This window comes from Zingiber officinale, chromosome 6A (genome assembly GCF_018446385.1).
Source record: "Zingiber officinale cultivar Zhangliang chromosome 6A, Zo_v1.1, whole genome shotgun sequence".
Classification (NCBI taxonomy): Eukaryota; Viridiplantae; Streptophyta; class Magnoliopsida; order Zingiberales; family Zingiberaceae; genus Zingiber; species Zingiber officinale.
This window is the reverse complement of record NC_055997.1, coordinates 148,642,074-148,657,601: the sequence shown is the minus strand read 5'-3', so window position 1 is coordinate 148,657,601 and position 15,528 is coordinate 148,642,074. Positions and strand designations below refer to the sequence as shown.

Genomic DNA, 15,528 nt, shown 5'->3' with positions numbered 1-15,528 from the left:
ATTTTTTTTGTAATTAAATTACTGCAAAATGACAAGTGCAGTGTGTTTACGCATCGTTCTACTACTGTTGCTCCTCTTCCTTCCACTTGCCGGTGACTGACTTGAGCGTCGGAGGATCAACGTCGATGATCCCTTCCCTGGCCTAACACTAACATTGCTTGTTTTATAGAGCGGAGCAAGATCTACATCTGATCAATAAAACCACCACCTTCTCAATTTTCCAACTCCTCAGTTTCAGACATGATCAATTGGATTAATCACCCGTGTGTTACATACCTTCTCGGTGGCATTCATGAGAATTCTAAATGTTTATGAATGAATACCAAGCATTTTAATATTTGATTACTTGCATGTTATTCTGGAATGATCTTGGAGTTCTTTTGTGAGTACTCCTCTATTCTGTTTGAATACTAATAACAATCTTCTCCTGTTTAATTTCCACACATTTACCAGTTGTCCTTTTGCATCCACATTCATGAGATGAGGATGGTATTTTAGAGTTTCATTCTTGAAATATGCGGTCAAGAGGACTGGCGGCCGCTGATTGGGTACACAAAAACATTCCTAAAGTTAATATGTGGATTATGTTTCTGCTTTGCCACAGCAGAACTGGAGCACTTTGACAAAATACTGTTATTTTTTTAATACTTGGGGCTCAAGGAAGGAACTAACCTATCTCATGTTATTTCAATGTCAAAAGCAGTTGCCTTTTAGTTGTTAAGTGATTCTTATTGCCATTCTAAAATTAGGTAAGGAAAAAAATTTCACGGCATTATGTTAGTCTGCATCTGAAGACTAACATAACATAATTAGGTTGATGCTTTATTGTTCTGATGATGCTTTATTAGTCAGTCTTGCAATGAACTCGAGGATTCCAATGTTTTAGTTAGATCCGAGTAACTTTAATTTTTATTAGTTCATTTGCAGGACTTGGACCAGTAAAATGTTATCAACGCAAGCAATTGAACATCAGAAACAAAATAATAATAACAACAACAACACCACCACCAAGAGAACAAAAGGTAATAAAGTCGATGTTAGCAATTAGAATCAATGTTTGAATATCCAGGAGTTCTTCCTCCGGCCTGCTTCCTCTTCTTTCGGAGGGAAATCATTCTTGATGCATGACAGCAGGCGGCAGATCCCTCCCGGTTCCTTCCCTCTGATCATGTCGGCGAGGGTTGCAGCCTGTTCAGTCGATCCGTGACACAAAACCAAGACAAGAAAAAAGGCGTCTTTAATTAATTAGATATCAAATAACAGAATAATCATGAAAAGGGGAAAAATTAGATATCAAATAACAGAATAATCATGAAAAGGGGAAAAGAAAAAGGCTATGTACCATGAAGAGATGAAGAGATCGTAGAGGGAGGATGGGTTGAGCTTGACCAACTCTTTATCCCAGGCACTGAGCGCGGGATCCGAGACGGGCTTCGATGAGATAGAATAGGAGAAGAAGGAATCGGAGGATGCGGCGGCGGAGGAGGTCGACAAGAGAGAAGAATTGACGGTCCGGCAGTACTCGAGGGGGAGGGGGAGGGGGATGACGCTGTCGGATAGGAGGGCCGCCTCCTCCTCCTCCACCTCGATCCCTTGCTCCTCTATGACCTTCGATAGGACGGCCACCTTCTCCTCCAACTCGATCCCTTGCTCCTCGATGAGCTTCGACAGGAGGGCCACCTCCTCCTCCTCGATCCGTTTCGGCTTGCAGGAGGTTTAGGGGTCGAGGGTCGTCAATTATACACGGGCGTAAAATCTCGATTTGTTGTCCTTTAAATTTCACTCGATTTCCAATTACCTCTCCTGTCCAGTTTAATCATAATTTAAACTCCTCTGAATATCTGTGGGGCTGGACCCAGGGTGACGATTTCACCTTTGCATCGATCCGTTTCTTCATCGTTGCCGAGGGTTAGGGTTGTATGATGGTTTTATTAATGCTGCGGCTTATTTATGAATTATGATGCTGCACGAAAAAATTAAATATGGTATATAATTATAATTATAGTAATAAATAGATAAATTTATAAATATTATTATTTGCTATCAATTCGAGATTTGGTTAGAAGGCCAAATATGTCAAATTCGGTTAAAATGCCAAATATGGTAAAAAAAAAAAAGAACAAATATAATGTAATTAAGGCCGATAATTAAAAAGTCAATTCAAATTGGTTCTGTTCCGGAGATGATAGCAATTAGAATCACTAATTAAACACTTGAAGTTCTTGCTCCGAAGTCCGAACTGCTTGGTGGATACAGAAATAAATTTTAACAAGGGCTATAAAATACTAAATTAATAAATTATAATTAGATTGAGGGCTATAAAATACTAAATTAATAAATTATAATTAGACTATTATTTATTGAAGTATTGGTTAACACTTAGGCTGCGTTTGGTAGGGATGATATGATTAGAATTATGTTTTAAAAAAGTTATTAATATGTTGTTTGATAGAGTTGATTAGGGGTAGGATTAAGGTTGATTAGGAGTGTGATTCACAATCCCTAGGCATGAGGAGTGATTAATAATGCTACCCCTAATCGTATCATAATCAACCCAATTCTAATCCTATCACTCCTACCAAATGGAGCCTTAGTGACATATATTAGGTGGTCGTTGGATAAGAAACAGGAGACAACTTCGTCCTGCGATTTTTTATCTTTTGAAAACGTGGCAATATTTGTTCATTTTTAATTGTTGAAAAGATATCTTTTTTCGATATATACGACTAGAGTGACATTCATCCACTCGTCTCTCATTCTGTTAAGTAAATCAGTCTTTATTATCTTCATCGCAGAAAATACTCTTTCAACAGAAGCGGTCGCAACTGGTAAAACTAATATCATCTCAATCAGATGATATATAAACCAATGGATAAGCTTGATTTTTTAGAGTTTCAATAATTTTCTAAGCAAAACTTCTCAAATTTTCAATTCCAGAAAAATTTGGATCATGTCATATATTATGAATGAAATTCTTAAATTGTTGTTCAATAATTATATAATCATTTGTTGAGAAGTCCTCAGGATATAAATCACAAAGTCGAACTAGTTTCTAAACATTGAATTCATAAAAAGAATTCCTTGGATGAAGACATGTTATACAACTAAGCAATTCTGTGTCAACTTCTGAAAAACAAGTATTCATCTCTTGTATAACTAAATCAATAACCTAACATTGTAATTTGTAAGAATAATAATTAATAAGTAAAGAAAATCTTATTGACGAATATCACACAAAGAACTCGAAAAGGGCATATCACACAGGCAAGCAACCAAAAAAGGGCATATCACACTGGCAAGCAAACAAAAGGACATTTTAACGCATTTTCTGTTGGGATCTTAGATGGCTAGAGGGGGGAAGTGAATAGCCTTTTAAAAACTTAAACACAAATTTCTACAAAGAAACTTGTTAGCACAGCAGAATTAGGAAACTAAAACAAAGAGGAAACAAGCACACTAACACACGGATTTACGAGGTTCGGGGATAACTTGCCCCTACTCCTCGACGTGTCCATAAGGTGGACAACCCCTTGATCTTCGGTAGATCACACCCCGGATAAATTCCGGCTAAAGATCCTCCTTCTCAGTGGAGTAACCTCTCCACAAAGTCTCAAGAAATATATATGTTAAAGCACAAGACTTACAGGGCTCGGTAGCAAAGAAGAATGAACTAACGCTTACAACCACGCGAGGATCAGTGGAAACAGAGAACTCACAGATAGCAGTTTCTCACCCGAGAGCTCAAGAACTTAGCACACCTCAACGATCAACAGAACGTTTTGTTTTCTTTTTTCACTTTCTTGCTTTCTTGTTGTTCTTTTCTCTCGCTTTTTACTGCTTCTTAAGCCCTTGTTCTCTGCTGTCACGGATCGTGGTCAAACTGCACAGAATCATCGCTGCAGCCAATCCCTCTTCCTCCTTACCTGGTTCTCTGAACTCACACCAATGAAATCACAGTCTTCACTGGTGTCTTCTGAGCTCGAACCAATCACCAGGAGTCAAGCGGATCACAGCCAGATCACACCAGTAGCCGTTGATGCTTCAAATGCACCATGCGCCGCGAATCACAGCAGAAAGGCCATTTGTCGTATTCCTCTTATGGACTTAATTTGAAATTAGGCTTGGAATGATACCTGTGATCCTGCAAACTCAAAAGCTAACAGCACAGAGGGTTACATCACAAGAATCAGGCAGATCAAATGCAGTGGAGGAATCGCAGAAACAGCGAACAAATCTGATTGTGTGTGGACCGATCGATCCATGGACCGATCAGACATATCTGATCGGTCTGCAGCTCTGATCGTGGAGACCGATCGACTGCAAGTGGATCGGTCTCCACGACCGATCCCCGCCTTCTTCTCTTCGCAATACCATCTCCGATCGGTCTCCAAGACCGACGATTGCACTCGAGTGTTTCCGATCGGTCTGCATCGATTACACTTAGTGTGCTCGAGTGTTTCGATCGGTCACCGCACCGATCCATGGAAACTTGTTTCCACTCGGTCCGCCGACCGATCCACCGCCTTATCACTGGATCGGTCTGCCGACCGATCCAATGTACCATGGAATGTCCACTTAGGTCCCTCTCTGACCTAATCCGGAGAACAAACTACCGAGCCCTCTCCGACTTCGTCCAGTCCAGAGAACGAGCTACCGAGCCCTCTCCGACCTAGTCCGGAGAACGAGCTACCGAGCCCTCTCTGACCTAGTCCGGAGAACAAGCTACCGAGCCCTCTCCGACTTCGTCAGGTCCAGAGAACGAGCTACCGAGCCCTCTCCGACCTAGTACAGAGAACGAGCTACCGAGCCCTCTCTGACCTAGTCCGGAGAACGAGCTCTCTCCGACTTCGCGTGCCAAGTTTCCAACTTGGACTTTTCCCTTCCACTTGATCAACCTTGATCATTAATCAAACCGAATTTAATTAACATCTGATACAAACTTAAATCCGTGTCAACATCAAAACAACAGCCAGGTCAGACTGTATCAACATTTTCGACGACCTCCAATCAAATAATTGTCTTTCATCTCCGGCACTGGGATCTCACTCAACTCACAAAATGTGTTGTTGACTTTATCTGTAATTGTATCTCATCTTTCTTCCCTAAATATTTGAAATTGATCTTTCACACTCTCAAACAAACTTATGACTTGGACAATATTTTGATGCTTTTGTTGTAACATAAGTGATAACTCATGTGTCATTCCCAATATCATCTTCATCAGGTGAAATATGAAAACAAACTCATAATTCTCCATTTTATGAATCAAACTTTTGACAAACTCTCTACTATCAAAAGAGTACTAGAATCATCACAAATATTCTCCAACACTTGTATCACTGAAGGCTACATAGATAATAGACAACCCAATGTCAAGTAGTGTGATCCCCAACGAGTATCTCCTGGCCTTACTAAATTAGTTTCTTGATTTTTGTCACTGCTTGTACTAATCTCTCCACCCTCCAACATTGCAACAATCCTATCATGTTCAATTTACCTAAGTTGTTCTCTCCTTTTTACATGACGCTCCCGTCGTATTGACAATCATAGTGACATAGTTAAAAAAATCACTCACATTGAGATTTCTCTTGACAACAACAACAATAACTAACTGTAATTGGTGAGAAAAACACTGAATACACCTTGCATATAGATTTTCTTGCAAAATGAGAGATTTTTGTTAGAGTGTATACTAAAATCCTAGCTTTTTGTAAACATTTATTTTTGAAATAAAAAATCACATTGATCAAATGTCTACATTTATATGCTAAGTGTAGTTGTTCAATTAATTTATATTGTAGATAACATGGTGTGTGGTGTCACACATAGAAGATCAATTGCTTATAAATTATAAAAAGTAGCTCACGACTAAGATGGAAAGGAACAAGCCATTGGAATAGTCGTAATGTAATTTGATATTAGTTTATCTTAACTATAAAATTACACTCGTATACTCTGAGTGTATTGAGCAGGACCATTTGAGGTAGTTTCTTTTTATACTGAATGAATAAAAGAACAAGACCTCTGTTATTATGGAAGTGTGTACTCTTAATCCTAATATAATAACAAGCACATATACTTAATATTTATTTTTTTGATTTATCAAAAGGTGTGATTTAGTTCGATAAACCAATAGGCCCGATAAGTTGGGAAATGATATTATTTATATGTGTGTTATTGATTATAAAAAGAAATTGTATCCTAATAATCTAGGTTGATAATATCCCCAAGAGGAGCTCTAAGGATTGTCATGTAAACCTTGTAGGTGGACTTAGTCCGACATGACGATAAGGTTGAGTTGTACTACTCTTGGAGCTAGATATTGATTAAGTGAGTTATCAGTAACTCATTTAATTAGTGGGCATTAGATATCTTAAACACAAAGAGACTAACACACTCATGATAAGAAGAAGCCCATATAGTAATATGAGATTGGTGCGGTAGTTCAATAATAACTCTTTAGTGGTATGAGTTATTATTGATCAACTCAAGTTGGGTGTTCGAGGCGAACACGAGAAGCTCAAGTTCATCGGGAGACCAAAACCAATTCCTCCCCTCGGTCCCTATCGTAGCCTCTTATTTATAAAGTGTTATACCCACCCATACCCACCTTCTTACCCACCTTAAGGTGGCCGGCGAAGCCTAGCTTGGAGCCCAAGCTAGGGCCAGCCAAACCAAGGTGAGATGGTTTAAGAGGAGGCTGACCCTAGCTTGAACACAAGCTTGGTGTAGGCAGCCACAATAAAATAAAAGGAATTTTATTTTTTAAAATCTTTTCTTATGTGAAAGAAATGATTTTAAAAGAGAGTTTAAAATTTAAATCTTTTCTTTTATAGCTTTCTACAAAAGATTAAGAGAAAGGTTTGATATCTTTCCTTATTTGTAGTTTAAAGGAAGATTTTAATTTTTGATAAAAAAAAAATTTTTTGTAACCATCCTCATGATTTAAAAGAGAGTTTTAAAATTAAATCTTTCCTTTTATAGTTTTTACAAAAGATTAAAAGAAAGGTTTGATATCTTTCCTTATTTGTAAATTGAAAGGAGGATTTTAATTTTGGAGAAAACTTTCCTTATTGTAATCATCCACATGTTTTAATAGAGAGATTTTAATTTATAAAAGTTTCCTTTTATAACCAATCATGAAGGGATTTTTTTTTTAAAAGAGAAATTTTTATTTTAAAATTTTCGGAAACAAATTAGGAAGTTTTAATTTTGTGTTTAAAACTTTCCTTGTTTGGAGGACCATGAGGTGGTCGGCCATTAAGGGTTTAAAAGGAAAATTTTGATAAAAATTTCCTTTTTAAACAATGGCAAGGAATATAAGGAAGTTTTATTTATAAAATTTTCCTTATTTGCCAAGACCAAGGAATATAAAAGAGAGAGTAGAGGTGTCTCACCTCATAACCTATTATCTATTATTTCTCTTCTCTTCCTTGGTGTGGCCGGCCCTAATCCTCTTCCTTCCCCTCTCTTCTTCTTGTGGTCGAACCTCATCATCTCTTGGAGTTCTTGTGGTGGCCGGATATTGCTTGGAGAAGAAGGAGAGAAAGGAGGCTTTGTTTCTAGCATCCCTTGGAGTTTGGTGGTGGTGGCCGAACCTCATCTTCTCTTGGAGTTCTTGTGGTGGCCGAAAATTGCTTGAAGAAGAAGGAAGCTTGGGTGGATTCTCATTTCGGTAAATCGTCGCCCACACGACGTCCAAGATAAGAAGAGGAATACAACAAAAGATCGTGAGGTCTATAAGCTATAAAAGGTATAACTAGTTATTAGTTTCCGCATCATAACTAGTTTATCTTTTTATCTAAATCTTGAAATACCAAACACAAGAGGCTAGTGAATCTAGGTAATCAAATTTATGTTTTTGATTTTGTGTTTCTTTTGTTTTTCGAACTTGTGATTTGATTGTTCTTTTTGGTTAGACCTAGGGTTACTATAAGGAAATTAAATATTAAATTTCATTGAAAGACTTTGTCTAGGAAGTGGTGGATGGTCTCATATCCAAGAAGGCCTAGTGCCTCGCCATGTTTAACCTGGAAGCCAATCTTTGAAATTAATATTTAATTAAATTTGTAATATGGGTGGATTTGGATCAATAATGTTAAGCATCGTTTGCGATCCAAGTCTAAACCACTAAGAACATATAAATTGAATTTAGAATCAATAATGTTAAGTTCCATTTGCGATTCTAAATTTAATTTCTAAAGAACATAATAGGTTGTTAGGAAAGGTTTAAGACTTGTACAAAATTTTTATACAGGGGAACCAGTACGATATTCCGAATAGCAACCAACAATTTTAACTCATTGAATTCACCCCTATATTTGAAGCTCCATCATATCCTTGACCTCTCAGTCTAGATAATAATAATCCATGTTTCATAAATAAAGCATCGATAACATCCTTCAAAGAATGAGAGCTACGTCAGATACATCTATAATTGCAAGGAATCATTTAATCACCTGTCCTCTTTTGTTCACATATCTCAAAACAACTCTCATTTGCTCCTTCACTGAAATGTCTCGAGAGTCATCAACCATTAAAGAGAAAACATTGTTTCCAATATCTTCAAATATGGAAAGTGTGATCTCAAAGGCACAAGCATGTGTAAGGTCTTTTTGAATTCCTGGAGAAATCATTTGATTGTTTCCGGGAGCATTTCGATTAACAACCTTTGAAACTTCCTCATTTCGTTGATTGTACCATTGAAGAAATTCAAGAAATTTCCTCTATTTAAAGAATTACTTGACTCATCATGTCCATGGAAAGACAGACCCTACTTCAAAAGAAATGACGTAACATCCAACATTGTTGTTAAACAGGTGCGATAAAAAACCTCTATATCTTGCCCATGTGCTTGTAATATATTTGAAACACTATGTCTTTGATTTTGAAAAGATTTAAACTGTACTCTAGCATGATTGTGACAACTATCTATGACACTATTATGCAAATTAAATCTTTCTAAAGCATTTTTCCAATTAATGAATCCTGTTTTTACAAAGACACCCTCTTTATATTTGTGAAGACTCGATTTTAGACATGATGATGAACACTAGTGGAGATATCTTTGAAAGTTAAGTTAGGTTCGACTCCTAGAAATCTTAATATCATAAAATTTAACCCAAGTTTATGATTACTTTGTGTCATGTGTAGGTTTGGATTTTACTGATTTCGGGTGTTGGATCTAGTTACTCATATGTTTCTTATATGCACTTCATCATGATAATTTAATGAGTCACATGTTAATTTTATATGTTTTAAATTTTTATTCTAGTTATATCTATATTTTTCTTGCTTTCTAACAAAATGACTTAGTGAGTCATATGCTAAAAATTTATGCCTATGTTTCTTTTAATTTTATCATGATAACATAATGAGTCATGTGACAAACCTTTTATGTAATTTGGACTTGTTCTAGCTATGTCTATATTTCATGTGCTAAGTTGTAATGATATGGTGACCCTTCACCTAGCCTTTTAACAAATGACCCTCCATCTAACCATCTCTTCATATGTCTTGGCCACCCCTTCATCTAACCATGACCCTTCATCTAATCATGACCATTTACCTAGCCTTTTTAATGAATGACCCTTCATCTAGCCATGACCTTTCACCTAGCCTTTTAATGAATGATCCTCCATCTAGTCATCTCTTCATATGCCTTGGCCACCCCTTCATCTAGCCATGGTTGACCTATAAATAGCCAAGGCATTATCTTCCAAATGCACACTTGACTTCTTTGAAAAACTTCTTGTCCAAGTGCTCTAGAAATTCATCCAAACCTCTTCCATATTTCATACAAGTTTCTTCCTAAGTTTCAATCAACAAGTGCAAGTTTAAATCTCATAAAATTTCTGTCCAAAATCGAAGAAGTTTCTGACCAGGTTGATCCGGTGGTAAGGATGGGGGACCCTCATGGGCGGAGGATCAAAGACACGTGGAGGTCAACCCCAAGTTCGCGCCGAACGGAAGGATGCCCTGCCGAACAGAGGATGCCGGGCCGAACGGAAGGATGCCGGGCTGAACAGAAGGATGCCGTGCTGAAGGGAAGGATGCCGGGCCGAACGGAAGGATGCCCTGCCGAACGGAAGCATGCCGGGCTGAACGGAAGCATGCCGAGCTGAACGGAAGGATGCAGGGCCGAACGGAAGGATGCCGGGCTGAACGGAAGGATGCCGGGCCGAATGGAAGGATGCCGAGCTGAACGGAAGGATGCCCTGCCGAACGGAAGCATGCCGGGCTGAACGGAAGCATGCCAGGAGCTTCCCGGGCCGGACAGAAGACAACCTGACCATGGGCGGGTTTCCGACGCTCATAGTGAAAAGGGTCACCTGGCCGAGCGGATAGCCCGCTCGGCCGAAGCATAAAGCATCGTTGCTGTGGAACACTCTCAGCCGACCACCCGGTCGGACCGATACCTACGCCCGGTCGGACCTATGCCTGCCGAGCAGCTGGCCGCTCGGCGCGGGAACAGAAGATACAAAAGGACAAAGGAAACATCGGGGGAACATCTCCTGACAGCGGGTATGTTCAACGACCAGGCCATACGCAAGATCTTACAACAGAGGATCCCGCTGTCCCATCATAGATGTGCTCGGACTATAGCAGTATGGTGTCAGATAAGCTCTTCTGACAAGCCCATACCGAGGTATGGACAGAGGACACGTATGCAACTCGGTATATGTGCCCGAGCCTCTTCACAGCTCTATATAAAGGGTCCTCACCCTTCGTCGGAGGTACACATTCTTGCATATTCGAAGCCACTACTTTGTTGTCCACTTGCCTGACTTGAGCGTCGGAAGGTCGTGGCCGGGAACCCCTTCCCGGCTTGACTTCTTTGCAGATTCGCCGGAGCCCTATACGACCGGCCGGAGATCTACGTCATCCGTGCGGAGAGCGCCACGTGCCCAGCGTCCGTTGATTCAGCGTTCGGACAGGATCAATTTGGCGCCGTCTGTGGGAACGCTCCTACATCTGATCGGAAGCAATGGACGAAGCTGGACGATCGCACACGGTGATGCTCTCCACGAAGGAGCTCGACACTCTAATCAAGGCAAGAGCAACTAAGCTCGTGGAGCAACAGAGAGAGAATGCGCAAGCCGAGCGGCTGAAGCAACAAACAACGTCAGCATCAGGTGGCCGAGCGGAGGCACCGCCTGCCACGGTTGCATTTCATCAGGCCCTATTCCGAATGTCTCATGAAGTCGCAACAGGCAAGGCTTCCCGAGCAGACGCCTCCCCCGAGACAAAGATCCAACCGACATTAAAGGGGGAGCACCGCCGAGCGGATGAAGATGGATTAGGACTTGGATCAACCATGAAGCGCAAATTATCTCCAGCCTTTCCGGGGCAGGGTGAAAGGTGCGCCAATGTAATGTATGCTGTATATTTTCCGTTTGGCTGTATATTTGAAATGCAGGAAGCAAAATGTTAAAAAATGCAATTGGCATTATCCGCCGAGCGGCCTATCTCCATGATGTATAAGACCCGAGCCACCGACTCAATGGCGAAGATCCCGTGCCGTTCGGCCGGGCGTAAAAATTATCCAAGCCAAGTCATCGAAGACGAAGACCCCTCGTCGCTCGGTAGGGCGTATATCATCAGTGTTAAACTTGACGTTAAAAATCGAGAGACGAGCCTGTTGGTTGCTACTCGGAAAACCTAGAGGTTCCACTGTACAAAAAATTTGTACAAAGGTCTGAACCTTTTCTTAGCTACCATGTGTTCTTTTAAATTAAATTTTGGATCGCCTGCGGAACTTAACACGTTTGATCCAAAACTTAATCTATTCGTTCTTTTAGGTTTTGACTTGGGTCTCCTGCGGAACTTAACACGTTCGACCCAAATCACCTTAAGTTATTAATTCCATTAAATATTAATTTCCATAATTGGTTCCCAGTACTGACGTGGCGAGACACATGGCCTTCTTGGATATGGGAGCAACCACCATCGACTAGACAAAACCTTTTATGGAAAGATAATATTTAATTTCCTAAAATAACTTTAGGTTAACCGAAAAGAACAATCAAATCACAAGGGAAAGAAAACAAAAGAACACTATATCGAAAACAAATTCGAAACTCTAGAATCGTATGCCTCTTGTATTTAGTATTATTTCCAAAAATAACTAGTATGATGCGGAAACAAAAATTACTAGTTATACCTTTTAGAAAGACCTCTTGATCTTCTACCGTATTCCTCTTCTAACCTCGGACGTTGTGTGGGCAACGATCTTCCGAGATGAGAACCACCAAGCACCTTCTTCTTCCTTGTAAGTTTCGGCCATCAAAACTTCTTCTAGGATGAAGAGGTTCGGCCACCACCACCATGCTCCAAGGGATACTAGAAACGAGGCTTGCTTTCTCTCCTTCTTCTCCTTCCTTGATCCGACCACAAACAAAAGCTCCACCAAGAGATAAGTTTCGGCCAACAAGAGGAGAGAAGAGTAATAGGGCCAGCCACCAAAACCAAAGAGGAGAGGAAGAAAAAGAATAGAGATCATCAACCATGAAGCCTTCTCTACCCCCTCTTTTATAATCCTTGGTCTTGGCAAATAAGGAAAATTTAATAAAAATTTCCTTAATTCTTTTTCCATTGAAAAGGAAAAATTATTTAATTAAAAATAATTTCCTTTTTCAATTTATTTGGCCAGCCACCTCAAGCCCCAAATCAAGGAAAGTTTTAATTAAAACAAGAATTAAAACTTCCTAATTTGTTTTCAGAAATTTATAAATTTCTCCAATAATTTAATCCCTTCATGATTGGTTTATAAAAAGGAAATTTAATAAATTAAAATCTTTCTTTTAAACATGTGGATAAAAAGAAAGTTATCTCTAAAAATTAAAATCTCTTTTAATCTACAAATAAGGAAAGATATCAAATCTTTTCTTAATCTTTTATAGAAACTTATAAAAGAGAATATTTAATTTTAAACTCTCTTTTAAATCATGAACATGATTAAAAAGAAAAGTTTTCTTAAAATTTAAAATCCTCCTTTAATCAACAAATAAGGAAAGATTTCAAATTTTAAACTCTCTTTTAAACATGTAGATGATTTACAAATAAGGAAAGTTTTTACCAAAAAATTAAAACCATCCTTTTAAACTACAAATAAGGAAAGAGATTAATCTCTTCTCTTAATCTTTTGTAGAAAGTTATAAAAGAAAATTTTTAATTTTTTAAACTCTCTTTTAAAATCATGATATCCACATAAGAAATAATTTTAATAAAAATCCTTTTTAATATTCTAGTGGCCGGCCACCTAAGCTTGGGACCCAAGCTTTGGCCGGCCACCTACATGGCTCATCCACTTGGTCTTGGCCGACCCTAGCTTGGGTTCCAAGCTAGCTTGACCGGCCCCATTGGATGGGTAAGAAGGTGAGTATGCGGTGGGTATAAATCTCTATATACTAGAGGCTACGATAGGGACCGAGAGGAGGAATTGGTTTTGGTCTCCCGATGAAATTAAGCATCCCGTGTTCGCCCCGAACACACAACTTAATTTCATCAATAATAATTCATTTCACTAAAGAACTATTATTGAACTACCGCACCAATCTCAAATTACATTTTGGGCTCCTTCTTATTATGAGTGTGTTAGTCTCCCTGTGTTTAAGATAACAAATGTCCACTAATTAAGTAAGTTACTGACAACTCACTTAATTAATATCTAGCTCCAAGAGTAGTACCACTCAACTTCATCGTCATGTTGGACTAAGTCCACCTGCAGGGTTTAACATGACAATCCTTATGAGCTCCTCTTGGGGACATTCTCAACCTAGATTACTAGGACACAGTTTCCTTCTATAATCAACAACACACACTATAAGTGATATCATTTCCCAACTTATCGGGCTTATTGATTCATCGAACTAAATCTCACCCATTGATAAATTAAATAAATAAATATCAAATATATGTGCTTGTTATTATATTAGGATTAAGAGCACACACTTCCATAATAACTGAGGTATTTGTCCCTTTATAAAGTCAGTATAAAAGAAACGACCTCTAATGGTCCTACTCAATACACTCTAAGTGTACTAGTGTAATTATATAGTAAAGATAAACTAATACCTAATTACACTACGACCTTCCAATGGTTTGTTCCTTTCCATCTTGGTCGTGAGCTACTGTTTATAATTTATAAGGAACTGATAACATGATCTTCTGTATGTGACACCACACACCATGTTATCTACAATATAAATTAATTGAGCAACTACATTTATCATAAATGTAGACATTTGACCAATGTGATTCTTATTTCTAGATAAATGTTTATACCAAAAGCTAGGCTTTTAGTATACACTCTAACAGAGCCGGCGTCTATAAACCCGCCGAGCGGAAGATCGTCGAGCTCCGACGTTAAAAATAGAGAGACGAGCCGGCGTCTATAAACCCGCCGAGCGGAAGACCGTCGAGCTCCGACGTTAAAAATCGAGAGACGAGCCGGCGTCTATAAACCCTCCGAGCGGAAGACCGTCGAGCTTCGACGTTAAAAATCGAGAGACGAGCCGACGTCTATAAACCCTCCTAGCGGAAGACCGTCGAGCTCCGACGTTAAAAATCGAGAGACGAGCCGGGGTCTATAAACCCTCCGAGCGGAAGACCGTCGAGCTCCGACGTTACAAATCGAGAGACGAGCCGGCGTCTATAAACCCTCCAGCGGAAGACCGTAGAGCTCTGACGTTAAAAATCGAGAGACGAGCCGGCGGCTATAAACCCCCAGCGAGCTCCGACGTTAAAAATCGAGAGACGAGCCAGCGTCTATAAACCCTCCGAGCAGAAGACCGTCGAGCTCCGACATTAAAGATCGAGAGACGAGCCGGCGTCTATAAACCCTCCGAGCGGAAGACCGTCGAGCTCCGACGTTAAAAATCGAGAGACGAGCCGGCGTCTATAAACCTTCCGAGCGGAAGACCGTCGAGCTCCGACGTTAAAAATCGAGAGACGAGCCGACGTCTATAAACCCTCCGAGCGGAATATCGTCGAGCTCCGACGTTAAAAATCGAGAGACGAGCCGACGTCTATAAACCCTCCGAGCGGAAGACCGTCGAGCTCCGACGTTAAATATCGAGAGTCGGACCAGCGACTATAAACCCTCCGGCCGGAAGTAATGTTGTTTAGCGGTAATTCCAGTTAAAGCCATGCATGTATTCAACTAAGCGAGTCCGGCGGACCAAGTGTGCAAGCGGGTGGGTTACCAAGAGTACCCCTTAAACATCTGACGAAAATCCCATTTGCGAAACGAGATATATCCAGCCGAGCGGACTAGCTATACAAAATACTTCGTGAGAAATCCCTTGCAAAACGCAAGAGAGGTGGGATGAGAGGCGATTAGCGAGGAGAAGCGGAGGATGGTTTCTTGGATGCGCCGCTCGGCACTACGGACGTCCAGTCAGTCGGACTATGAGCCTCCTTCGACTAGACTTGAAGGGGAGGCATGTGATCCGGTGGTAAGGACGGGGGACCCTCATGGGCGGAGGGTCAAAGACACGTGGAGGTCAACCCCAAGTTCGCGCCGAA

At 40.0% G+C, this 15,528-nt stretch overlaps 1 long non-coding RNA gene across 1 annotated transcript; it reads right to left on the bottom strand.

The window, feature by feature from the left end:
- Positions 1–946: 946 nt before the first annotated feature.
- On the bottom strand, positions 947–1,787 carry LOC121994558. The gene is made up of 2 exons (XR_006115775.1): positions 1,343–1,787; positions 947–1,188 (listed from the first exon to the last, which is right to left on the bottom strand). It is a non-coding gene; the product is annotated as an uncharacterized LOC121994558 (long non-coding RNA).
- Positions 1,788–15,528: the final 13,741 nt, after the last annotated feature.